A 26,006-nucleotide genomic window follows, 5' to 3' on the forward strand; every position below is an offset into this window, starting at 1 on the left:
GCTCACTATCTTTCACAGAAGAAATATCCCAAACATATCAGTCTTTGTCCTGCCCTGGGGAGGAGAATTGCCTAGCATTTCGGGTCTGGACTGCCCCAGGGCAGGACAAAGACTGATGTTTGGGATATTTCTTCTCTGTGAAAGATAGTGAGCTAAAAACTCTGGGTAAGTCTCTCGTAACCAGGACTAATGTCTGGCAGAGAGACTCCCAGGATCCCCCTTGTCAATTTAGTTAATACAACTAAGGCAGTACTGAAGAAGTGCATTTGCCATTCCTACGCAAAAGCCCAAACTGTCGGCATTGCCAATGCCATTTTCCTTCAGTCTTGTGCCCAGAGGAACATCCTCATAATTAAGGACCGGGCAGAGGTAGGTAATAACAATATACACAGACAATCGTTACAGTCCGGAACATTATTTACGTTTTTTGTCCTGGGATTCTCTAGCTTGGAAGCCAAGCCCACGGAAGGTACGTCAATATTATTGAACAAATAAAAAGCCATGTGAGTGCAGAGACATGGGAGACAAGAGGCCCTTCGTGTTTGGGTCAGCGTGCAGCCCTACAGGCCGCACACGAGGAAAGGGGTTACAGGTCAACACATCGAGTCCTTGGACACACGTCCAGTGCAGGGGTCAGGGCAGAGGTCAGGCGTGTGACACTCATCCCCCCCATTAGCGGATTGCAGGGGCAGCCCCTGAGAGAAGCAACAAAGAGGCGCCAAGAGAAGAGTGACAGGGCGGATGAGTGACGCACAGTGCCGGCTTCACAAAATAAACCAAATACCCCTCAGAGCAAACACGAACAGAGGGGGCCCGCCTCACAAAGGAAAAGGCAACAGAGCCTCCGAGACCAAACACGAGCAGAGGGGCCCGGCCTGACAAGAACACACTCCCACGAGAGAGGGCAACAGAGCCCCCGAGACCAAACACGAGCAGAGGGGCCCGGCCTGACAAGAACACACTCCCACGAGAGAGGGCAACAGAGCCCCGAGACCAAACACGAGCAAAGGGGCCCGGCCTGACAAGAACACACTCCCACGAGAGAGGGCAACAGAGCCCCCGAGACCAAACACGAGCAGAGGGGCCCGGCCTGACAAGAACACACTCCCACGAGAGAGGGCAACAGAGCCCCCGAGACCAAACACGAGCAGAGGGGCCCGGCCTGACAAGAACACACTCCCACGAGAGAGGGCAACAGAGCCCCCGAGACCAAACACGAGCAGAGGGGCCCGGCCTGACAAGAACACACTCCCACGAGAGAGGGCAACAGAGCCCCGAGACCAAACACGAGCAAAGGGGCCCGGCCTGACAAGAACACACTCCCACGAGAGAGGGCAACAGAGCCCCCGAGACCAAACACGAGCAGAGGGGCCCGGCCTGACAAGAACACACTCCCACGAGAGAGGGCAACAGAGCCCCCGAGACCAAACACGAGCAGAGGGGCCCGGCCTGACAAGAACACACTCCCACGAGAGAGGGCAACAGAGCCCCCGAGACCCAACACGAGCAGAGGGGCCCGGCCTGACAAGAACACACTCCACGAGAGAGGGCAACAGAGCCCCCGAGACCAAACACGAGCAGAGGGGCCCGGCCTGACAAGAACACACTCCCACGAGAGAGGGCAACAGAGCCCCCGAGACCAAACACGAGCAGAGGGGCCCGGCCTGACAAGAGGGCAACAAAGCCTCTCCCGCCCCAAAATCAAATTCCTGAAATCCGTGGTTAATTGGCCGTGTCTTGTGGGGCTGCAGACGGGCACGTGCTCTCACCCCTAAAGTGGCGGCAGTGCAGTGCGTCTGGGCTCCTGCACCCACAAAGCAGAGCTCGCAGGAAACAGCCTTCTATAAACGACTGAATAGAGGGCTCTCTGCGTGGGGGCATAGAAGGACAAATTGCCTGCCCCGCCCGCACAGGCAGGTCCTGGGAACAGCTACTGGGAAAGAACACAGTGCGCACTTCACCCTAAACACATGAAGAAGAAAACGAGTTCAAAGCGTGGATCTGCCCCATAGAAACGTACATTACCCAGCAAAGGTGGGAACCAACAAGCATGGAACCTCCCTTAAGCTTGGGCACGGCAGTACAGCAAAGCACGCAACTAACCCAGTACCTCCGGCACGCGGCCTTGCATCCTCCGTAATAAACACAGATTCTGGAGGGTTATCACAATAGCCATGAAAGAGTTTGCACTGCATAAACAAGAGCGCTCACTCCTAGAACACACATGCATCACCCAAGAATGACCAAACGAAAACACAAAAAAGACTGGTAGCTCAACGAGAAGGTCCTTGCACTTTTAGTGCACGAACCAGTGAAAGAGCTTGAGAAGCAAGTAAGGTCCTTGCACTCCACCCGAGAGCTGGATAAGCAAGTAGGACCTTGTATCCCCCGTGGAACGGCTAGATAAACAAGGACCCACTGAGAGTTGGATAAGTAGGACCTTGTGTCCCCCGTGGAAAGGCTAGATAAACAAGGACCCACTGAGAGCTGGATAAGCTGGTAGGACCTTGTGTCCCCCGTGGAAAGGCTAAATAAACAAGGTCATTGCACTCCCACTGAGAGCTGGATAAGCAAGTAGGACCTTGTGTCCCCCGTGGAACGGCTCAACAAACAAAGACCCACAGAGCTGGATAAGCAAGTAGGACCTTGTATCCCCCGTGGAACGGCTAGATAAACAAGGACCCACTGAGAGTTGGATAAGTAGGACCTTGTGTCCCCCGTGGAAAGGCTAGATAAACAAGGACCCACTGAGAGCTGGATAAGCTGGTAGGACCTTGTGTCCCCCGTGGAAAGGCTAAATAAACAAGGTCATTGCACTCCCACTGAGAGCTGGATAAGCAAGTAGGACCTTGTGTCCCCCGTGGAACGGCTCAACAAACAAAGACCCACAGAGCTGGATAAGCAAGTAGGACCTTGTATCCCCCGTGGAACGGCTAGATAAACAAGGACCCACTGAGAGCTGGATAAGCTGGTAGGACCTTGTGTCCCCCATGGAACGGCTAGATAAACAAGGTTGTTGCACTCTCACTGAGAGCTGGATAAGCAAGTAGGACCGTGTGTCCCCACGTGGAACGGCTAGATAAACAAGGTCGCTGCACTCTCACTGAGAGCTGAATAAGCAGACTGAGCATTCCTAGCCTAACAAACTGGGGATTTGTTTCACCATTCATCCAAGTTACTCTCATAGTTCCATATGTACTGCGACAGTGGGTTCTGGGGTACGCAAGGGGTGATGCAGGGTAAAGAGATCCCCTGGCTACGGGCAGGAGTTTACCACAGGGATTATTAAGATTATTTTGCCCCTGTGGGAATAAACCTTTTGTGAGAAAATATTGGACCAAAATTCTAGGTGTTTTCTTAGAGCACACGCGCATGTACCAAATCAAGAAGCAAAGAACGTAGATGTAAAAAGCAAGCAAGAGCAATCGCCTGCTTGCGCCATTAGCTCGATGCCTGGGTGACCAGGGAGTGGTTAGCACCTCTCAATGGGGCAGGGGGAAAAGAGGTTGTGTATACACATTCTGGTGCGCCTAGGGTCACTGGCAAAAGTAGAAACCATTATGGCGCCCATAAAAACCCAAAGGCATCTAGGCGCTAGTTACATAAAGTGCATAGTGCAATTCACAAAGTGCAAGAACACGCATGTTGATTACAGATCACACAGGCGCGTGCAAACTGGCAAAGCATCACCTCTTGGTACAGGTGCTACATCAGAGATGCAGAGAGGCAAATGGGGCAAAGTAAGTATTATTTCGAGTTTGGTCAAATAGAGAGGCAGCACAAGGCTGTATGCAGAGTCAAAATCGGTATTTGCAGCCAGGTAAAATACAGAGGCAGCACAGGGACGACTGAAAAGATAGAATTAGTAGTTAGATAGGGTTATAATTAAACCCTCAACGCTGATAAGCTGTACCCACAAAACTAGATTCCGTGGCTATAACTAGAAAGTTATAATTCCGAACTTGCCCAGCCAATACAAAGAGCCCAAGCCAATATCCCCACAGGAGGAACCACTTCACAGGAACAGCTCCCAGAGCTATAAAATGGTGATGTCAACCCAGACCCTGTGGGTGTTTGGAGACGGTGGATTTTGGAGGGAGAAAAGGAGGCTGGACGGGCGTCAAATGCGTGATGCAGAGGGGAGTAGGAACATCTATAGAAGGATGTAGTAGGCAAGGGGAGGAAAGAGGATATTATTGAAACAGCTGAAAGCATCGAGAGACAGGAGAAACACTGTACAGAGGAGGGTAACAGTGGAGGAATGGAATTGTGTTAACTGGAAGAAGAGGGAGTCGGAGAGTTTTTTTGGTATACAGAAAGGGGCTGGCCAGAGGGAGAGGTTTGTCAGACGCAGTGCAAAGTAGAAGCAAGGAGGCGATTCCTAAAACCAAACAGGGGAGGCCTGGAAGGGGTGGCAGAAGAAGCACGTGGTGAAGGTGAAACGAGAGGGAAGACACAGCAGAGAGTTTCTTATATGATCGCATTGTCAGACATGGAGGAGGAAAGTAAGAACAGACTGGCAGGCAATAGCGCCAAGACCCTAAAACAGGGAGGCGGCGAGATGCCTAGAAGTCAGCAGCCAGAGGAAACAAGGACGTCTGCTCCAGTTGGCCTGTGAAACGCAGGCTTCGGGCTAATACCCTGTGGAATTCCAATTGGAGATTCCAACACGTGACCGGAGACCCCAGGAGATGGTCCCCATACTGTACTTAAGCTAATCAAGGAGAGGCCGAGAAAGCAGAAAGAGCAACGGGCAATGCAAAGACTGGGTCACTTGGGGCAAGAGACCCTAAGAGTCCTTTAGAAGGAGATAATAGAGGCAATCTCTGGTCAAGAGAAGAGTGAGCATTCCTGATAGTAGATTGGAGTTGAATACATGTAATCTAGTCACAGCTCTGGCATTGCCTTTTTTGTGGAATGACCCATTATGTGAACGACCTCTCGACAAACAGCTAATCACTGATGCAATCTTGCTTGGTCTCCTTGGCCTGCTCCGACAATTCAACTTTTCCGAACAGATCGACAAGCAGCAGACTGCCATGCATGCATAATCCTCTCTCTACTCCATTATTCAACTGCTCCCTCACAGTGTAGGAGTTCTTCAAAGCCCTGTTTAAAGTTCTGAAGTGGCACAACGCCGCCGATAATGAGAACATTCTCTGTTCTACATAACCTCTGCCTTTCTAGGAGATGTTGGCAATGGTGGATCCTCCTGGCTGCTCCGGCTGTGCATTATTCTGCCACACCTCAAAATCTGAGCAAATATTATTCTCCCCAGTTCACCAGTACGTTCTCTTGAACAAACCTTTCAGTGCTTTAAGTGGGGAAGAGGTTGTGAAGGGGGGGCTAACAAGGGGGCGTGGCTTAAGAAGGGGGTGCATTGGTGTGCCCTCTCCTTGGTTTTGCAATCACCAGCTCAGACGAGTCTGTGATTAAGAAACAAAAGGAGAGGGTTCACCAAAAGACTTGCAGTGCCTCTCCTTATGTTTTTTGTTAGAGGCGCAAAATCTCTCAGGCATCCCTTAACTCAACATAAACTTGTGGTTAAAGGGCTGCTTGTGAGGTTGGAGTCAGGCCACATATAGCAAAGACCCTGTGATCCCAGCCCTACTGTGAGAAATCGACACAGACCACGAAGAATCCAAACGCACGACTACATACACATCCAGAGAAGAGGCGCAAGCCTCGTATCCAATAATCACTGCTGATAGATTTTATCCATCAAGAAGACGACAGCGGGAGCCTCGCCTTTTTCTTCCAATTAGAAGCTCGTACCTCACAGGAGGGCCTTTAACTATGTGGCCTAAGGTGTTGGCACCTCTAGGGCTATTCGGGGGTGGAGGAGCCTGGCAGAGCCCTAGCTCAGGAGGGAATTCGTACAAAAAAGAACCGGAGGTATAACACCAAAAATGGCGTAGGAAAAAAAAAATAAAAAAGATAAACGAAATTCAAAAAATTCCATCAAGGTGCAGCAGGGTTGTCCCCTGCTCCCCTTCATCGACATGCCAGGCCTTGAGTGTTGCAGTGGTGTCCCCTCCCCCCTTCCATAAAAAGGAAGCGCGGAACAAGCAAATTCATTAAAAAATATATTTTTCAAAAAAAGGAAAGGACCATGCTGCGCCGAATTCCTTCCATGTGTGTGAAGGGAATCGGGAGTCAGGAGGAATGCAAAGGCGCGGGCACACTTTGCTGTGTGGCGCCACAAGGGAGGTAAAAGTGGGTGTGAGTGGGTGGACCGAAATGGCCGTGGGAGACATTTCTTTAAAAAAAAAATTTATTTCATATAGCTGCAAAAAAGTTACAGCCTTTCAAATCATAAATCTAATACACATCACATCAAGCATATAAAATCTCAGTTACTATCATTTACAAAGGAAACATATTATATCATTTACAATAAAACTTATTAAACTCTCCAGGCATTTTTTGAAAAAAAAAAAGAAAAAAGGAAAGCAAAAAAAACAAAACAAATACACACTACATCAACAAATAAAAACAACAGCCACTATTGACTCCCGCCTTTTTTTGGCATATATATCTTGTTAGGGTCAATTACATCAGAGTGTTCACATAACATTAATGATTGAATGAATAATACCATTGCCATATTCATTTGTGGAGTTTGGCTGTTATAAGGTATTCCAAGAGTTTCAGAGTCCAAAATTATTCGTCCAACATAATTATGTTTAAAACAAATTATTCTTCTCTCACTTAGCTCATCACATTCTACAATTAGGTGTTGTAGCGTTTCCCTCCGATATGGTACTTTACAAAATCTGCAATCATCACACTGAGTTTTCTCATAGATCTTACCTCATTAGTCATATAAAGATTTAGTCTCAACCGCAAGTATCCAAATCTATTTTTGGGATCAGGATATTTTAAGAAATACTGTTCCGACTTATATAACTCTTTAATTCTATATGCTTGTTCCTTAAATACTATTAATTTCAAGCAGGAGTTTCTTGTATTGATCCAATCATTCAGCCATAGTTTCTTTTTGGCTCTTTACTGAGCAGATCCTTATTAATACCTCCTTCCTCAATTATTTGCTCTATCCAACTACGCCATTTCCAAATGTTTTTGTTCTTAGACTTCCAACATATGTTTACCCATTCCTGCCATCACAGTATTTGAGTCAGGTGCCATAAGATATTTCCGATATAGTGATAAAACCTTCCAACAATAGATGGCATATAAAGATGTAATATCTTGCTCGTGACGAATCAAACATATTGATACCAATGTAGCCACACCTCATTCAGTTTTCCAGTATCGACCCTCCAAAATTAGCCATGTTTTCTCTGGGATAATATCTCTAGTCTCGGCAGCATACGTCAAGATCGAGGTGACTTTTTGTTTATAGAAAATTATCGCTGGAGATAATGAGAATTTCCCCATATTTGGCCAATATAATTTTGGTTTGAGCAATACCAGTTCTATTCTTTTGTTCTAATTCTCTGTGGCAAGGCCCATCATTTTTATTGTTACCGATTTGTATTCCAGGGTATTTATACTCGGAAACATCAATAGCAACATTTTGTATGAACCATTTTTTTGTGAGGCTCTTCTTTAGACCCATCATCATTATTTTACATTTGTCTTGGTTTATCTTCAGCAGATTAGAATCATCAAATTTTTTCAGAACCAGTATTAATTTCTGTAGGCCCCTAGAAGTTTTAGCCAATAAAACCAAGTCATCGGCATAAAACAACCAGGGGACTGCTTGGCTCCCAATACGTGGAGCATCAGAAACAACGGTACCAAATTCATGCCGCACATCAGAGAATTTCGTTTTTTCCTCCCTCTGTCATTTCTGCCTCGTACATACCTCGGTAATCTGCTCAGGGGCACTTTTTGAAGACTGCCAGGGCTCCACGCGGCCCCTTGCAGCCCTGGGCTTCTTTCTGTAGTTTATCCAAGCAACCTTTTACTCTGAGATACATTTTTTATAAGCATCCCTCTGATTTAATCAGATAGTTTATTGTATTTCTAGGTCCCTTTTAAAAAATGTAAAAGTAGTGCTGGAATTGGGCCAGATTTCCCCAGAGCAGAAATACAACAAATATGGGGTCCTCGGATTCTTAGAGCAGGGAAATGAATAGCCTGCAGTGAACATCTGTTGCCAGTGCACGGAAATGAAGTCTGAGCTCAGGAGAACTCCGTTTTGCATTTAAGCACATTAACCTGCCACCTAAGCTTCAATGCTTCAGACAGCAGTGAGTGGTTGATGGGAAGATATAATTGTTCCTAAAGATGCGCAAATGCGGGGCGTGCTAAGGCAGCCATGGAATAGGCTGTGATCCCCGTGTGCTCTGTGATCCGGCGAACTAATCCGACGAAGAAGTGTACATTTCTCTCACTTAAATGTAACGTTAAACAATGGAGAAGGCATGTGAAGGCACTGGGCAGAACGTGTGCAGGCTGACGGCGCGCCCGGAGCTCTGGAGAGTGTGTATCGATACATTGTGTCTTGGAGTTAGCCGCGAGACGAACATCAAGATGGCGGTGGTTGAAAACAAAGAGATCCCGAGGGGCGTATCCCAGCAATGGAGTAGCTCCCCCAGCCAACTGCAGTTGCGGATTGAATCAACAGGGCACGGAAGACAAGGCTGTGTGTTCGGCCAGCTGCGAGAACAAGGGGCCCTTGCGAGTGCAGCTGGAGGTCCGGTCATCTACCGGGGGCGCACCAAGCATGCGTGTTAACTGGGGCCCGCCTGCGGAGTGCTAAGGTCTGCAACGCACTGATGATAACGTGCCCGTTGGCACGGACCGCGTGGAAGCAAGAGCAGGAGGATCGTGTGGGGACCTGGCGGTGCTGGAGACGGGAGGAGCAGCCGAGCCCTGCAGCGCGAAGAGCCGCTGCAGTGGCGAATATATATTGTGACCAGCGGTGCGGATCGAAAACGTTTGTGGCGGGTGTCGCCTGCCGCCAACAACTGTGCTTTTAGGCTCCGTGGAGCCGATTTGCACATGGAGGGCTGCCACAGTTTTAAAAAAAAGAAAAGAGACAACAGGCCCGCGACCGCTCGCCGGCACATGTGCAAGTCGGAAGAGGCACAGAGTACATAACAATAGACTGGGATCAAGAATAGTCCCATGCGGATGCTACTGAACGATTGCATGAGAACGAACTGGCAGGCTGCAAACGACCTGTGCAATTCTGTACCCTTTGCTGTAACACAGGGTGGCTACGGAGGATGAACCAATGAGCAGGCTTAACATAACGTTAGAGGTACACCCAAATACTGTCTGTATTGCATGTGCCAACAAGAACTGTATATGTAAAATAAACGTGGGAGGATACAATCCACCTGGAAGCTATTGCACGCGCCATAGCACAAGCAAGCTGGCAGATAGTAACTCCAAGACTTAAGAAACTGGAAGAGTCACAACAACAGCGCACAGTCAGACCCAGATACGCAAGAAGGGTGGTGCTATGTCGACAAAAGGGCCAAGAACCAAGACCAAACAACCTACAATGGAGGCTTTTACAAAAACGCAGAGGACCCCTACGACGTTGGTGCAGGGCACGGTCGAGACTCCTGCGGAGGCAGCCCCAGAAGGAGATAAGCATCAGATCCTGGCGGCCATAACGGAGATCAGCACGAAATGGGGCTCGACAATGGCGAACCTGTGGACAGCCCTAGAGAACAAAATTGATGCGGTAGGAACTGAACTAACCCTGCTACGACAAGACGTAAGGGCGCTGGCGGAAATAACAAGTGGTCTGGAAAGCGCAGTGAAGACCAATACAGATGTCAGCACAAATAACGCAAAAGAGGTCCACGTGCTAAAACAGCAGGTTGCTAATCTCGAAAATCGTGTGGAGGAAGCGGAAGGAAGGGCAAGAAGAAACAACATACGGGTGGTCGGCCTTCCGGAGGGGGAGGAAGGCCAGGACCCCACGAACTACGTAGAGAACATGATCCTCCAGGAGATAGGAGCAGACAAGCTCTCACAGGGGTTCACGGTGGAGCGAGCGCATCGCGCCCTGATGAGGAAACCATGACCTGGGGCCCCGCCGAGACCGATAATCGCGAGGATCCCGAATTACAAAGATGGAGAGAGGATCCTGGAATATTTCCGTAAGGGCGGGACAATAGAGAGATCATCCGCCAACATCACGGCATACCCGGACTACACGATGTTGGTACAGAGACAGAGGTATAGCTATGTGGGCATCAAAAGGAGGCTGCGTGCGGCAGGCATCAAGTATATGCTCCTGTACCCAGCGAAACTGAAGGTACAAGGGTAGAGCGCTTTTCTTTGACACACCGGAGGAGGCGGGGTCATGGCTGGACCTGCAGGGTTGCCCAGAACAAGAGGCAGATCGAGATTGTCAGGAGAATGACAATTGAGGAGCCTGTGTCATTGACACTGAGGGGGTAAGTGGGAGGTAGGCCCTGTTATGGGGGGAGGGGGGGAGAGTGAGACCGGATGGACATTATGTAGCCTTCAGGCCTTGTGCTCCGCACAAACTGGAATATAGTGGATAAATTGTATGTGGGAGTTGCATAGTGTTAACATGAAGCGTCATAAAATTGAAAATAGGAGCAACGGGATGGAAGCAACCCACCCCTGAGAACTGGTAGTCATGTGGCCACTAGGGCGACTTTACCCTACTGAGCCCTAGGCACAGGCTTGTGTGAGATAGGGCTAGATGTGGGGGTGCCTGAGATCCAGGGATGGAGCTGGGCAACAGTTGGGGAGGGTTTTGTTGGGGAAGGGTTGGGAGGGGGGAGGGGAGAGAAGGAGGGAGTTGTGTGTGTGTGTATAGTTGTTGGGAGGTTAAGTTTGAACATGAGCCTACATAGAAGAGCCGGATGGCTGAATCTGTATTGCGCGGGTGGGAGGGATCGGCTGAAGGTTCGAAGGTGGATCTTTAACGAGCCATGGGTGATCTTAAAATAATCACGTGGAATATCAGGGGACTTAATAGTTATTTGAAAAGGAATAAGGTCATGTTGTATCTGCGCAGGCAGAAGATAGATATTGCACTATTGCAGGAGAAACACCTGACACGGGAAAAGATGGAGATGGTGGTGAAGAAATGGAAAGGGGTTGTGGTGGGTTCGTCATACTCTGCGTATGCTAGAGGGGTACTTACCTGGGTGGCGCTGCACATCCCGTTCCAACTATTACAGGAAAAGGCGGAGACGGATGGGCGGATGGTCATACTGAGAGGGTTGGTTGAAAATAAGGAGATAAGTATTGTAAATACGTATGCCCCCAACCAGAACACGGCAACATATTTTAGAACCCTGTGCAATCTTAGTATGTGTGTAGGTAGTGCGGTGATCTGGGGTGGGGACTTTTAAATGTGTAATGAACCCCAAGGTAGACAGATCGGATGGCAAGATTGATAGACCCGCCCCAGCGGCTAAAGCATTACGGGCACTGTTAGACGACTTTGGCCTGGAAGATGTGTGGAGAACAAAATTCCCCCAAGAGAGCCAATATTCGCACTACTCCGCCCCGCTACAGCTACATACAAGGCTGGACTATGTCTTTGCCACGTCAGATGTACTTACAGAGATTACTCAGATAGAATATAAGGCGAGGGTCCTCTCGGATCACTCGCCACTTGTTCTCGGGTGGCAATATTGCCCCCCCGAGAGCACGGATTCTGACATGGCGCCTCTGAGCAGAAGCACTCAAAGACCCAGTTTTTAGAGAAGACATAAGGGTGGAGATTAACAAATACTTTGAAATAAATACGGGTAGCGTTGACTCTGCGGGTACTTTGTGGGAAGCCTTCAAGGTAGTGATGGGGGGGGGTGGCCATAGCTAAATCAAAGGGCCTGCAAGGCGGGGTCCTGGCTGACCTACAAAGAACAGAAGGGGAATTGGAAAGAGCATTAAAGGGTGTGAGCGTAGACATGGAGCTGGTACTTAAGCTGCAGCAGAAATTTGCGGAACATTGGGAAAGGCTCTGCAACCTCAACTATAAAAAATATATAGAGAGACAGCATGCGGGAGGGGATAAAACAGGAAGGCTCTTAGCATGGCTATATAAGAGCGAAACTCCCAGACCCCCGATCAGAACGATAACGAGAGAAGATGGTGGGGTAGCACACACCCAAGAAGGAGTTAACAAGGAGTTTGTGGATTACTATAAAATGCTATATGGGGACGAGGAGGGCTGTAGCCATGACAAGAGAAAGGAAACACTAGAAGATATTGGATTGCCTAAGATAAGCGAAGAAGAGAGAGGAGCTAGATGCACCGATCACTCTGGAGGAATTAGAGGAAGTGGTGAGGCAGTTGCCTACCAGTAAGACCGCGGAGGCGGATGGGATCCCGAGTGAATTTTACAAAGTATATAGAGAGGAAGTGCTCCCTCCAATGTTAGAAATGCTCAATGAAGCGTTTGAGGAAGGACGGTTGCCGGAATCACTCAGAGAGGCGATCATAATACCACTTCCCCAAACCTAACAAACCAGGGCATAGCTGTGGCTCTTACAGACCTTTGTCGATGCTGAACCAGGACAGCAAAATATTGACGGCTGCCCTGGCAAACAGAATGCAAAGACTGATCAGCAACATAATACACCCTGACCAGACGGGCTATGTCCCGAATAGGAACATAACCCATAATCACAGGCGACTCCAACAGGTGATCGAATGGGGTAGTAAGGCCAAAGGCGAAATGGCGATTGTGTCTCTAGACGCAGTAAAAGCTTTCGACTCTGTCAAGTGGCCGTGGCTGCTGGCGGCCCTGTAGGGGTATGGGGTAGGGCCTGGCTACATTAGATGGGCGAAGATGTTATATAGTGAGCCGCTAGCCAAAGTCCAAACGGGAGCAGTGATATCCGAAAGATGGCAACTTAGTAGAGGCACCAGGCAGGGGTGCCCTTGGTCCCCGATGCTTTACATTCTAGCCCTGGAGCCCCTAGCAACATACCTCAGGCAACAATACGATACGATGTATTGAGGTAGGAAGGGAACGACACCTGATATCCTTATATGCGGATGATTTGTTACTATACTTGAGGTACCCGGAAGAAAATCTCAAATACATCCTGGAGGTGATGGAGAGGTATGCGGGGCTGTCCGGGATAGCGGTGAATCCTCAAAAATCTAGCATTTTTCCGCTGGGTGGCTATAAGGGAACCCCTGTGGGGCGGTTACCGGTGCTGCAGATACCATGGGCAGTTAGCTCTTTTCGATACCTCGGGATAGACGTGTACCACACGGTAGAAGAAAAACATAGGCACAACACCGAGGTAGCTATTGTGAAAATCGAGAAATGTATACATTTCTGGGTGAAGTCGCCCCTAGCAATGATGGGACGAGGTGCAAGGCTGAAGATGGTGGTCCTACCTAGGCTCCTGCATTACTTTAGTAATATTCCATACATGACACCCAAGAAGTTCTTTGGAACAGTATATGTAGGGACTTCCTGTGGCAGGGTACCCGAAAAAGAGTGGCACTATGGAAGCTGCAGAATTTATATGAAAAAGGGGGGGATCAAACTGCCTAATATTGAGGCTTATTATGCGGCGAGCCAATTACAATGTGTGACTAAATGGCTCTCTGATGAAACGACCACAGAACTCAGGTTGTTTGGGCAGGATTGCGCCCCATTCTACTTGAAAGAAATGATCTGGCTACCTGAGTCAGAAATGGAAGGGCGCCCTAGAATGATGATGGTTGGGTGGAAAATGTGGCGTAGGGCGTGCCGGATGATGGAGAACCCATTCCCATGCTCCCCGCAGATATCGATGGTTGCATTGGCGGGGGAGGATACGCAGCTGAGGGCGATCATTAGGACCTACTGGGAATCGGTGGGGTTGGTAACGTTAGGGGACATATGGCAAGAGGGAACCATTAAGGATTTCGAAGAGCGTGGGGAAGAAACAGGGCTACATACGGGCCAATATATTACATATAATAGAATGGTACAGAGAATTCGCAAAACATGGCCTGAAACAGAGTTAGAAGAAGAACCAGATGCTATCATGGGGACAATATATGACATATCGGAAGGGGGCATGAGATTTCTAGACTGTATGAGATGGTGAGGACTAAGGTCGGGAAGGAGCTGACACAATTGAGACTAGACTGGGAAACGGAAGCGGGAGCCCCGATAGAAGATGGGATGTGGGAACGTGCCCTAGGATACCACAAGAAGGTGTCAAGGAATGCGAGATTAAAACAAATACAATTGTATGTAACGCATAGAGCATACATGACGCCTCTGAGAATATCCAGGTTTGCAAATGCTCGCCGGCAGGCATGTCCCAAATGCGATGAGGAAAAGGCTGATATGACATGTTCTGGTCATGCCCCGTGATCGGATGTTTCTGGGGTGAAGTGGCACAAAAACTAGCGGAAAAGGGGGTTACGATCATCATAGATACAGCCTGGGCCTGCTTGCTGGGACAGTTCCCCAGATCACAGAAACTTAAACATGTTGGGAAATTGAAGGACTTAGCATATGTGCTTGCAAAAAGAAGGATACTCATGGGTTGGAAAACGTGTCACAAGCCACGGGTGGAGGGAGTTGCAGAAATGGGCGGAGGCTCAAACGATGATATGGCAAGAGGCGAGTAGCGCAGGGGGGGGTGGGGGGGAGGAAGAGGCGGGAACCCTGTTGGCATGGAAATCGTTAATAGCAGAACTATTTGGAACAATACATGATCTGACAGGCTCCACGGAAAGCAATACCCGGCCACGGGCAGCAGGTACAGAGTGCTAGGTATAAATAGGCTCATGAGGGGGGTGGGAGGGGGAGCAATGACCTTGATTAAGCTACGAACAATTGAACTATTGTAAAATGCACTGCGTGTTTGGTTTGTATTGTTTTGTTTTTTTTTTAATTAATAAAACTTTAAAAAAAGGGTAAAAACAAAAAAAAGATGCGCAAATGCCAGCCACACACTGAAACAAGGACCATACTCGTTTTCGTCCAATCCGTTTCCTTCAGAGTAAGCAGTCAGTTTAAAAACTAGAGTAGTTTACATTATGCTCACGTTACTTTGCAGGTTGGTAACAGGATTATAATCAAAATGGAGAAAAATACAAGCTGCGACATTCATCTTTTTTCTCAACCTGTTACTATAAGAACGTATACACTGTCTGGTTGGTTTATCATGCGACGTTTCAAATCGGCTCAATACATTTTGTTTTCTGTGGTTTTTTTTTTTACAATCTTATAACTTTCCTGCCATGACTACATCTCTAGCCCGAGCCAACTTTTACGACCACCTTGACAACCGCACCCCCATGAGGAATCCCAGAGACATACACCCCATTTCCAAAACTGGAAGAATTATGAATTAGTATTTTTACTATTTGTCCTGTGACATTACACAAAGGTTTGGAAATATATGCAAAATGTGAATTGGGCATTTTTTACTCCCCAACTTTAAAAAAAAATAGGGAGTGAAATACTCCCACTTCCAAATGTTATCGGGAGCGCTGCATACAATTATCAGAACACCTTCTTGGAAATCAATGTGACGAATCCAGGGAATTGGTCCCCTTCCCCAACAGGGAGCAACCCCCTTTGGGACTTAGGAGGCAACAACCCCTAGGGGACTGGGCAAGTAGGATACCACCCAGGGTGACACCCTCTTAGAGGCCTTAAAACACGGATATGTGCTCCCCTCGCTTTTCTCCAGAATCTAATATTTTTGTTGGCTCTATGGGTATAACAAGAGACAACGGTGTCAACATCCCTAAAGAAGTGGCTGGTGTGGTTTCCGACTCTTTATTGTTGCCATCCTTGCACAAAGAGCAGGACCAATGGATTGCCCATCGGGTTGTAGGTCCCCGCAAGAGCAACACAAAGGAGAGAGATAAGCCTGCGGAGTAACGCAGGAGGAGGGAACGTCTCCCTGTAAGGCCGTGCCAGAAAACAGCACCACGCACATGGCATGGAAAGCAGAGGAGCTACAGAGCCCGCAGAGCGCTGCCTTCCACGAGGCAGGGAGCCATAGAAGCTCCAACCCACCGAACGAAGAGGAAACCCGGCCACTCAAAGTGGTAGACTGGCGCCTGCGTCCGCTAGAACCGACGCAGAAGTCCTGTTGAGCTTCTACAGGAAGAACCGAATCGGAAGGCCGGAGTGAAACCAGAGTCACAGTTCTGCACCTGCCAAGGAGACAGCTTTCTTCGAAGAACGCTGTCGCAGCAATTACATTTTGTATTCCTTCCAGGGAACAGGGAGGAGGGCGGAGAGACCCGGCCATAACCTGAGGCGGGGTAAGAAACCTGATACCCACAACCGGGGTGCGCGTCAGGTGATCCCAAGATGAGGTGCGAGAAGTAGGACCCCAGGGAGAGGTGTAAGCAACAAGTAATACCCCATGGTGGAGTGAGACACCATTTCAAGACTGAGTAATTACAATCCACCTACTGAAAGGCAGAGACCATTATCCAAGCAGGAAAGGAAGAAGAGACTTGGGCGATCCTGAACTTTAAGCTGCCAGTGGGCAAGTGAACTGGGACACACCAGAAAAACATTTGGGGGGGGGGGGGGTCAGGTCAGAAGCCAGCACCACTTCCTACGTCTCACAGAAGCCCTGCATGAGACCAGTCAGGGCAGAGTTTGTGTTAACCCTATTCTTAGTGCTAGAAGTCAGGTTTCAGCATAGATTAGGCTTTGGACAGAGGACTGCGTTTTGTTTGTAAGAGAGCCCGACAAGCACCCTTTTATATTTTCTTCATAGATTAGGGATAGAATGGGACTTACTTTCTTTGGTGGCAAATTATTTCTTGTTAGACTTACCACACTACCGTTTTGCCCCCATAAGGATACTGCCCCAACCAAGGGTGGGTAGTGCCATTGAGAGAACAAGATAATGCGAGAATGCCTACAGACCGTAGAAAGTGGCTCGATAGAAGGGACTGCACACAAGTCATGTAAGAGCAGGATAATAAGGACTTCACACATTACATTATGCAGCATATGGACAATCTGCTGAGCCTTCCATCAGGCCGTCACATAAGCAGCACTGAGGGGCGTCGGGAGGGAAAATATCAAATTGCCAACTAGATCTAGGTACCTCACCCCATCTGTTCTCGATGTGCACACAACACACCATTACTTCCTCGCCGAGACAAGAACCACCCGCCAATACACAAAAAATGATAGCACTCAGGGCTCCAGATAAGAATATGAGTTAGTAGAGCATTTAATTGCGATTTTGGAAAGTTGAGATAAAAAGGATTTCCTTTAGGAGTCAAACTTAGCTCTCATTCCCTAAAGAATTATTTTCAAGCAAGCAAAAATCTATTTCTTAAAGTTTGCATGTTTTCTTGCAATCTAAACTTTTAGCTGGCAAATCCCAAACGAAATAGGATTTTTGTGATCTAGGACATCTTTCCAACAAGCAGCAGTGTACTTTGTAGAAATTACATCCTGAACGGCCTGTAAAAAGCTGCCTATCACCAGTTAATGCCAAACAGAATGGTAATGTTTATTTGAAAAGCGCCTATACACAAAGAAAGTGTTTCCAAGCGCTCAAGGAGGGAGGTAACAAGGGGCGAATGACAGTCATTCAGAGCCCTTGAATTTCTTAACGATACAAATCTGCACAGGCAGAGTAAGTGCATTGAATACAATTAACAGTGTAGGGAACAGCAAATAGATCTGATGACGCAGTTTTTCCAAGTGCACTGAGGTGCCACCATGCAAGGAAGGGGGCAGGGGAGGGGACAAGGGAAGACAGACGAATCTTCAAGGCGTGGTACCTTCAGATCGTGCAAGTGCACAGACGGAAGGGGGGGGTGGAGTCAAGTGCGCCTAGTCAGTAAGAAGTTGGGGTAAGTGCTGAGAGATGCCACTCTCAAGGGTCACTGACCAAGTGCAGTAACAATGAGGCAAGTGCAAGGACCAGAGGCAAGTGTGAGAGGAATGGCAGAGTGCCAGAGACCTGTGAGACAGAGGTACGCCCGGCAGCCAGTCAGCAATCTGTGCGGAAAAGGAGGGAGAGAGGAATAAAATGGAGAGAGAGAGGTTAGCATGTTAGAGGGAGAGAAAAGGAAGATGAGAAGAGGAATGTCTTAAAAGTGTTTCCAGAACTTAAGGAGGACAGGCTCAAGACAGAAGGCGGTATGGAGGCTATTCCATAGGGAGGCCCCTGCTGAGGCTAAAAAGCTCCATCCAAATTTCTGCCTGGAGAACCGGCTAACTCGCAGAAGGTTGGAGGTAGATGAGTGGAGGGCTCGGGAAGGACAGTATTTAGGTAGACATTGTTGCAGATAGATAGGTCCCAGGCCCCAGAAAGCCATGCGGACAATGCAAAAGGTCTTGAACTTGATCCTTGCAGCCACAGAGAGCCGGTGGAGGGATTTCCGTGCCATAGAGATGCAGTCCCTGGCCTCGAGGCCAAGGATAAGTCTTGCGGTTCTGTTCTGGATGAGTGGCAGATGGTGCAAAGCAGAGGCAGGGAGGTTGAGAAAGAGGCTGTTGCAGTAGTCCAGGCTTGAGAGAACCAGGGCTCTGGAGCCAGTAAACCGCTGAGGGAAGGTGAAAAAAGGAAGAGTACCTCTAAGGAGGTGCAGCTGGTAGTTGGACTTTTTAGAGAGGTCTAAAATGAGTGGAATGCAGCTGCCCGATAGCCGGCTCATACCACTTTGACCAAGTCTATCCCCAACTCATTGTGTTAAACCAGGCTTCAATCTGGAGCCAGTGTGTTTTCAAGGCAACCTTTGTGATGTACAAAGCCTTGCATCTACAGTCCATATTTTGATTGTGATCTCTGGAGGTGACCAGAGCAAAGAAATGCTCTCCTTGAAACCCCATAGCTGTAAAAGAAAAACACTGAGGCAGCCCTTCTCTAGCTGTGGTCCAAGGATATGGAAATCGCTCCCTGCTGATCTTGTACCCCATCACTCCTCCTCAGGACGGAACTGAAAACCATTCTCTCCAAGAAATACTGCTGACTCACAGAGGTTAACTTGGCAAACTGCGTGCTCAGGATTTGAAACGATAACTCCAAACAGCTGCTAAATTATCCCCACCCGAGCCAGGCCACTCAGTCAATAACGCTCTATTATCCAGTGAGCATTTGTCCATCTCTCGTTTCTTTACTAACTTACCCCAACAACTTTTCCACCCCTCCACCAAGCTTGACCTCCTCTGCCTCCCATCACGCTCTTGACTTAACTACTAGCAATGGGTAGTCGGTATCACTAACCACATGTACGACTCATTGGCCTTTTAACAGCCTTGGAGGATGATTAAATGAATCTTTTATAACGCGTTTAATACCGGTGACCAGTCTCTATGCACGTGACCAGGATTCAAACCTGTTTTGCTCTGCATGGTCTTGCTTCCAAGACAAACGTGTTGCCCCTGAGCCATCCTCTTGGCCCACATGTGAAACCCCCATTTCACATACATCCCTACTACCACCATTATCCTTCAGCTTGGTCTCGTTCTTAAAGCAACTACAGCTTCACTGCCTGCTCTTGGATAAGGCTGGTCTCTGCAATGGTTTCTACCACTCCTTTTCCTGGACGTCCAGAAGAGCACCTCAAAGAACAGATGGCTATCTCGCCTGCTTTTTCGAGATGATTTTGTTTGTGCAAGGCTAGATGCATGCTAATGTACCCCAAGGCTCCTCGTTCACTCACATTTCCGATTCCTTCCCGTCTGCCATTTCCCCAGCACGAGTTCCCTGGGCACAATGCAGTAACCCCAGCACTACAATCATTTTCAATCTACCCCTTGGCCTAGAAATGTTCCAGGAATAACGGGATGAGCCATTATATCACCTCTGCCCCATTGGGGCATCCCCAACTGTGCAACGAAACGATCTCTTTACACAGCACTCCCTTGTGACATATTGTATAATATGGTTAAACTCATGTCGGTATTCATCCCTGTAATAAAATTTGCTAGTTTAACCGGTTATAAGAAAAAATGTAGTGCATGTGCTATTGAACACCTGCCTTTATGTCACTCATGAACCATTTCCTTTTTTGCTATTCATTGCATAGCAGTTATGAGCCTGGTCCACGTTTTACATTATATAATTACATTTTTAAAAGGGTGCTACACATCTCAACTGTAGGGCAGGTGGTATAACGAGTCAGACTGATGCATACCCATTATGGAGTATAGCTAGGAGGAAGATGGGACACCGTTTGTGGGTTGCGTTCATTTATCTGCCCATTGACTTCCAAGGACCATGCTAATCCCAATGGCCATTCTCACCCAAAACACATTCTCCTGGGATTTCTTAGTGCTATCTCCATCAAGCAGCAACATCAAACTTTGGCCCGACAGGCACATTTCTAAGCAGCTTGCTGGGAGTTAATGGCTTACTTACAGTTGTAAATGCACTACCAGTAAAACTAAAACGTCTTAGCGGAGTGTTCTATTAGCCGCTTGAATTAGATCTATTCCGTAGACTGAACCCCTGTTAAAACGGACATGAACAAAGAAAAACTTTTTGGCTGGTGTAGAGGCATTACATGGGTATCTGCAAGGCACTGCTTTAATATGCCGATAACCCAATTTGCCAGCTGTTGCCATCTTATGGCCAGGTACTTCCATGGCAGCAAATGCTTATCGCCTGCCTACACACATGGCAACACCGCTGGCTTTGGCAATGCTTGATTCTTTGTTGAATAAATAATAGCCACGTAGGTCACTTATCCGGAGCCGTGATTGCACGAGAGGAATGGACTAATGGAGGCCCCTGGCACATGGGTTTGAGAGGGAAAGTTAGATCAGATGTATAAAGGGAGAGCAGGAGACATCGGCCACTGCTCATCCAGCGCATTGTTAATTATACACTACTTTTCTACTGGCTGAATAAATATGGAAAAACTATGTATCCAGATGCTTAATCAAAATGAATGCTACGCTACTGATCAGGCTGCCTCAGACTCGGGGCCTTTAATGTCCAAGCAACATGAACGCTACGAGAAACTAGAGGCTCTGCAGCCCTGCCGTCGCCATGAAGTCTTAGAAGAGACGGAGGTGGAGACATCTGTACTCGCTGAACACGCTGTTCTTTCTGGAGTCCCGAATACTCGGAGTCTGGAGAAACTTGGAGCCCTTGGTACTGGAGACATCAGCACCTGCCAACGCAGAACTGCTACAAGGAAACTTAATCAACTTAGTCTGGAAACAGTGCCGACGTATGAAACAAATTGCCAACGGGAACAGTTTCTGGGAAAAGGAAAAAGATCTTGCAGGGATGAATTGCAGTGTGTTCATGGAAACACTCCTTGTGAAAAAAGAAAAAGAATGGTCTTTCAATTAACAGCACTTTATTCAAACTAGTAAAACAGAGGTGGTTGTGTGGACCCGTAAGCTGCGCCTATGTGTGCAAAAGGTTATTGAGGAAATGGAGCCGCAACTTCCATTATAAATTCCATGATATAAATAAGGGTACATACAGCCTTATATATATACTACATAGATGCATCATCTTAAAGTCAATTTATTCACATCATGGACACAAGATACTTCTTTGCACTTGGCAATCAGTTTCCCCCTTCCTAGGCTTTCTCAGGGCAAGTAGCAGACAAAATGTGTTGCTCAACAGTCAAAGCTTGGATCACCCACGTATTTACCTCAAGCAAGTACACTGGGCCAATCCTTATACTGAAACTGGTAGCACATGGGAGGCAAGAGTCCAACCAAGGGAGAAGGGGCGATGCATGAAAGTAATAGGAAAGCAAAGCATATACAAAATAAAAATAAATAAATAAATACAGAACAAAGGAGAGAGAAAAACTAAACCAAGCTTTGGGTCATGGTTGTAGATTTAATAAGTACATACTATTATGATCGGTAACACTTATCACATTTATGATTCAGTTTTAACGGATGCTTCATCCAAGTTCAATAACTTAAAGAGTCAGAGAATTCAGGTGGTCAGTGCAAATATGGAAAACTGCCATTAGAAATGGACCAATAGCTTCAGTCTATGTCCGTGCATAGAGTATTGTCTCAAGTTAAAACATGTGCCTCATACAACAAACAATAGTTATAATGTGTTAGTATAATTACTAGGTACGCCAATTAAGCCATCAGTTAAAAGTGACTACTTACTCTATAAGTTACACTGTTTGCCATGTTCATTGTAGCTTCTGAAACGGGCGAGAAGAGGGCGCAATGACAGTTGGTGTGGTGGCAACCATGCGGCCATATTGGTGTGGGCCCGACAAGGTTGCTATAGGCAACCACAATGCTAGTGTCCTCTAGATTAGCGGAACAAATCCTGTAATAAAGGATTCTATGCACCATAGGTTGTGGTAAGTTATCAGAACCACTGCGGACCAAAGACCCGCTGATGTCTAGTTGTTTCGTGCCACTCATTGTAAAACACAGGCCGGACTGGGGGCGTGTCAGCAGAGGTAATTCGACTCAATGCCATAGGTCCATCTGAATACAAAAGTTGGTTATGAAAGCATCATAGCCGTGGAAACAAATATAACAATCTTTGAGGTGGGTAAAGGATCTGGAGTTTCAGCCGGACTAAACCGTAAACAGTATCTAGGTTGCACTGTTGATTATAAATGCTGTTAGTGGGGCAAGGAGAGGGACAACTCGGCCGAATGAATTCAGCTGTGTGCCCCATTCCTACCCATATGTTACAGAGCGAGTCTGACTGACAATATGACACCTTCGCGTTTGACTGTAAAACCCCGGTACCTTGGGTTTAAACACATGGGTACCTCTGACAGAACACATGCCGACACAGATACTTGAGTCAAGGGAAGCTACCACTTGTAATTCTGAACATACATATAGACACTCCACAATGTTTGAACCACTACGAGCATCTGGAGTGGTAGACATGATTTTCATTTGAAAATGTATAATTAGGGATATTTCATGCATCTATTAAAAATTCAGACGAGGGATATAATGCCTCTCTGGCATTGGATTCTTCTGTAACATATGGGTAGGAATGGGGCACCCAGGCGAATTCATCGTAGGACGATGCTCGCAAATGTAGAACCATCAAGTGGGATGACTTAACAATATTGATTTACTCATTGCAATGGATGTGTAGATACAAGATACTCTAGCACTCACTAGTGCACATTACCGCTACCTCACACTACATTTAGAATGTAGATGTTTTGACTGAACCCTACACAGTACAAAATACGGCAAACATATATATTTTTCTTTTACCGTACAGCGGTCATCGCTTAATTGATTGTGACGACCGACTCTTCTTTGACCTGGCGAACACCGCCCAGGAAAGAGTCGGGTACGTGGAGACAACATTCAGTGCCCTTATCAGTTTCCTTACGTATAGCAAGAGCAAGATTTTACAAGGAGACTGACACTACTATCCTTTAATATACAGGGGGTGATCTCTACACTTAGAACTACGAGCGAAAGGAATTGAGGTCAGTGCCTTACCTCACATAACCAGTGCAACTGGTCTAACTATATGCAGTTACCACTTTATTGACATTAGTTCTCTGCCTTATTTTGTAGATGACAAATCAAATATCGAGTTTATTGTTGAATGAATAAGGAACTCAAGACTCCAAGGCCCCGAAGATGGATTTTTGAAGAATGCGAAACGCGTTGGCAATTGTAATTCACAATGGAGTTTATTAGGATGATCACAATTGTTTTTGTATCTTTTGTTTGATGCTTTCAAGTGACATTGTGTGAACTCTGTAACACAATCACTTGACCTTATTGACCACACATGTTCTTATTTTGGAGTTTGAAGACCATCTTCTTTAATGATGTTTGTTTCCTATATTATACTCTTAAAACCAGATACATTCTGATGGTATCATTATTTTGAGAGTGATATTCTCTCATCCACTACATATATTAACACTGTAAAACCTCTCTGTTGAGGAGAGTTGAATTCTTTTTGATGAAAACTGAAGGTTTATAATAGTAACAGAAGGGATGCGGTTACATTGAAATTGTTTCAACACATTACATTGTTAACGTATGAGAAAAAAATCTGATTTGGAGCCCTGCTCTTTCACTTATTTAAAGTGACCTGGGATTATACATCCCGTTGGGAGTGCATAGAGGGGTAAGACAACAGGTCTTGTTTGTGTATTTACTTCAGTCTTGGGTGGCCTCGAGACTCTTTCCCCCTTTGCACCCAAAATACTCTGAAAGATTATAAACTTACAGAATACTTCAATGAACATTCAAATAACAGTTTTTGTTACTTGTATTATTCCAAGGATTTTTGTTACAATGTTGTGCCCCCACACCCTCCCCACTATCTGAAATGTCGCCATGCTGATTATGATTTTTTTATCATTCTTAATTGTTTCAAGGACTTCTAAAGAATGTAATTCTATTCTCCCATGTTCCCTCCCTCCTTGATGCACTTCAAAACACATTGTGTATAGGCGCTATACAAATAAATAATCAATTCAATTAAGCTGTTAAGTGCCTGGCAGAGATCACTTGGTAGAGTGGTCAACTGCCAATACAACAAGTGCAGGCCTGTGAGACAGTACAGGCCAGTAGGCACCAAAAGGCAAGTGCTGGGAGTGCGGAGGCTTAAGGCGATTGGAGAGGGGGACAGGACCTAGAAGGACACAAGGGCCCTGGTCACCAATCTCAGCGACTGAGGGGTTTAGCAAGGGAGGGAGCAGGGGCAGGGGGGTGAAAAGGAAAGTCTTGAAGTGCGTCTGGAATTTGAGATCTGGCTCAAGGCAGAGAGGAAGGGGGAGGCTGTTCCAGAGGAGGGAGCCAGCCAAGGAAAATAGATCGGCCTCCAGCTCGCCGTTTAGTGAAGCATTTGGCACGCAGAGAGTTGGTACCATAGGAGCATAAAGATCTAGAGGGAGAGTATTTGGTGAGAGCCAGTTGTTGATAGCGTGGTTCCTGGCCCCAGAAAGCCTTATGGATGATGCAGAGGGATTTGAATTTGATCCTTGCAGCAAACGGGAGCCAGTGCAGAGATTGTAGGGCTGGAGAGATGCCGTCCCTGGACCTGAGGCCAAGGATATGTCTTGCAGCCCTATTCTGGATCAGCTGGAGGAGACAGAGAGGAATAGGGTAGATTAAGGAAGAGGCTGTTGCAGTAGTCCAGAGCTTCTGGGGGAAAATGAGGAAAGGAAGGATTTCTTTGAGGAGATCCAAATGGGCCAACTTGGCAAGGTCCTGGATGTGAGGGAGGAAGTAAAGAGAAGAGTCGAAGAGGGCTCCAAGGTTTCTGGCTTGGGATTAAGGAGAAGGGAGAGACCCTATAGGGCGGACAGAGTGAAGGGAAGAAAGTGGGAGCAGATTGTAACTATTGATACATTTCTAATGGCAGTTTTCCACATTTGCACGGACTACTACTTATCTGCATTCTCTGCCCCCTTTATTGAAGTTATTGAACTAGACGAAGCATCCTTCAAAAACTCAATCATAAATCTGATGAGTGTCACCTACCATAATAGTATTCCAATTGTACTTATTGAACCTACTACTATGACCTAAAACTTGGTTTCGTCTTGCTCTCTCCTTTGTTAGGTATTTATTATTTATTTTGTATATTCTTTTCTTTCATGTATCGCCTCTTCTCCCTTGGTTGGACTCTTGCCTCCCATGCACTACCAGTTTCAGTGCAAGGATTTACCCAATGTGCTTGGTTGAGGTAAATACGTGGGTGATCCAAGTTTTGAATGTTGAGCAACATATGTGTGTGCTACTTTCTCTTGAGAAAGCCCATGAAGGGTGAAACGTATGGCCATGCAGTTGGCAAACATTCTATTATAGTGGCATAGGACGTCCCCTACTAACAATCGCACATACTATCTTGAGTTAGTATATGATTTGAATAACCTGACTTCAAGATAATGTATCCATGAAGTATTTCTCTTTTTGAAGCACATGCATGTGTGTGTACCTTTATTGCTTTTGCTTGATTCAAACTAGACTCAGTTTATTTGATATATTTACATTTTAAAAAAAGGCACCCTAACATCGATGACGCTCTTGTATCACCAAAGAGCAGAAAATATAAAAGTATGTGTGGCAACAGTGTACAATTAAAAAGTGCGGCCAGGTTACCAATGACGACCATGTGCGGCCGCCTATGGCT

The 26,006-nt window shown here is 46.9% G+C and overlaps 1 protein-coding gene across 9 annotated transcripts in view; it reads right to left on the reverse strand.

The window, feature by feature from the left end:
- The window catches only part of LOC138452992 (zinc finger protein 383-like), a 700,934-nt gene that overhangs the window by 672,505 nt on the left and 2,423 nt on the right, over window positions 1-26,006 (reverse strand). The gene's annotated exons all lie outside the window — the stretch shown is intronic.

This window comes from Ambystoma mexicanum, chromosome 4p (assembly GCF_040938575.1).
Source record: "Ambystoma mexicanum isolate Mex_15411 chromosome 4p, UKY_AmexF1_1, whole genome shotgun sequence".
Classification (NCBI taxonomy): domain Eukaryota; kingdom Metazoa; phylum Chordata; class Amphibia; order Caudata; family Ambystomatidae; genus Ambystoma; species Ambystoma mexicanum.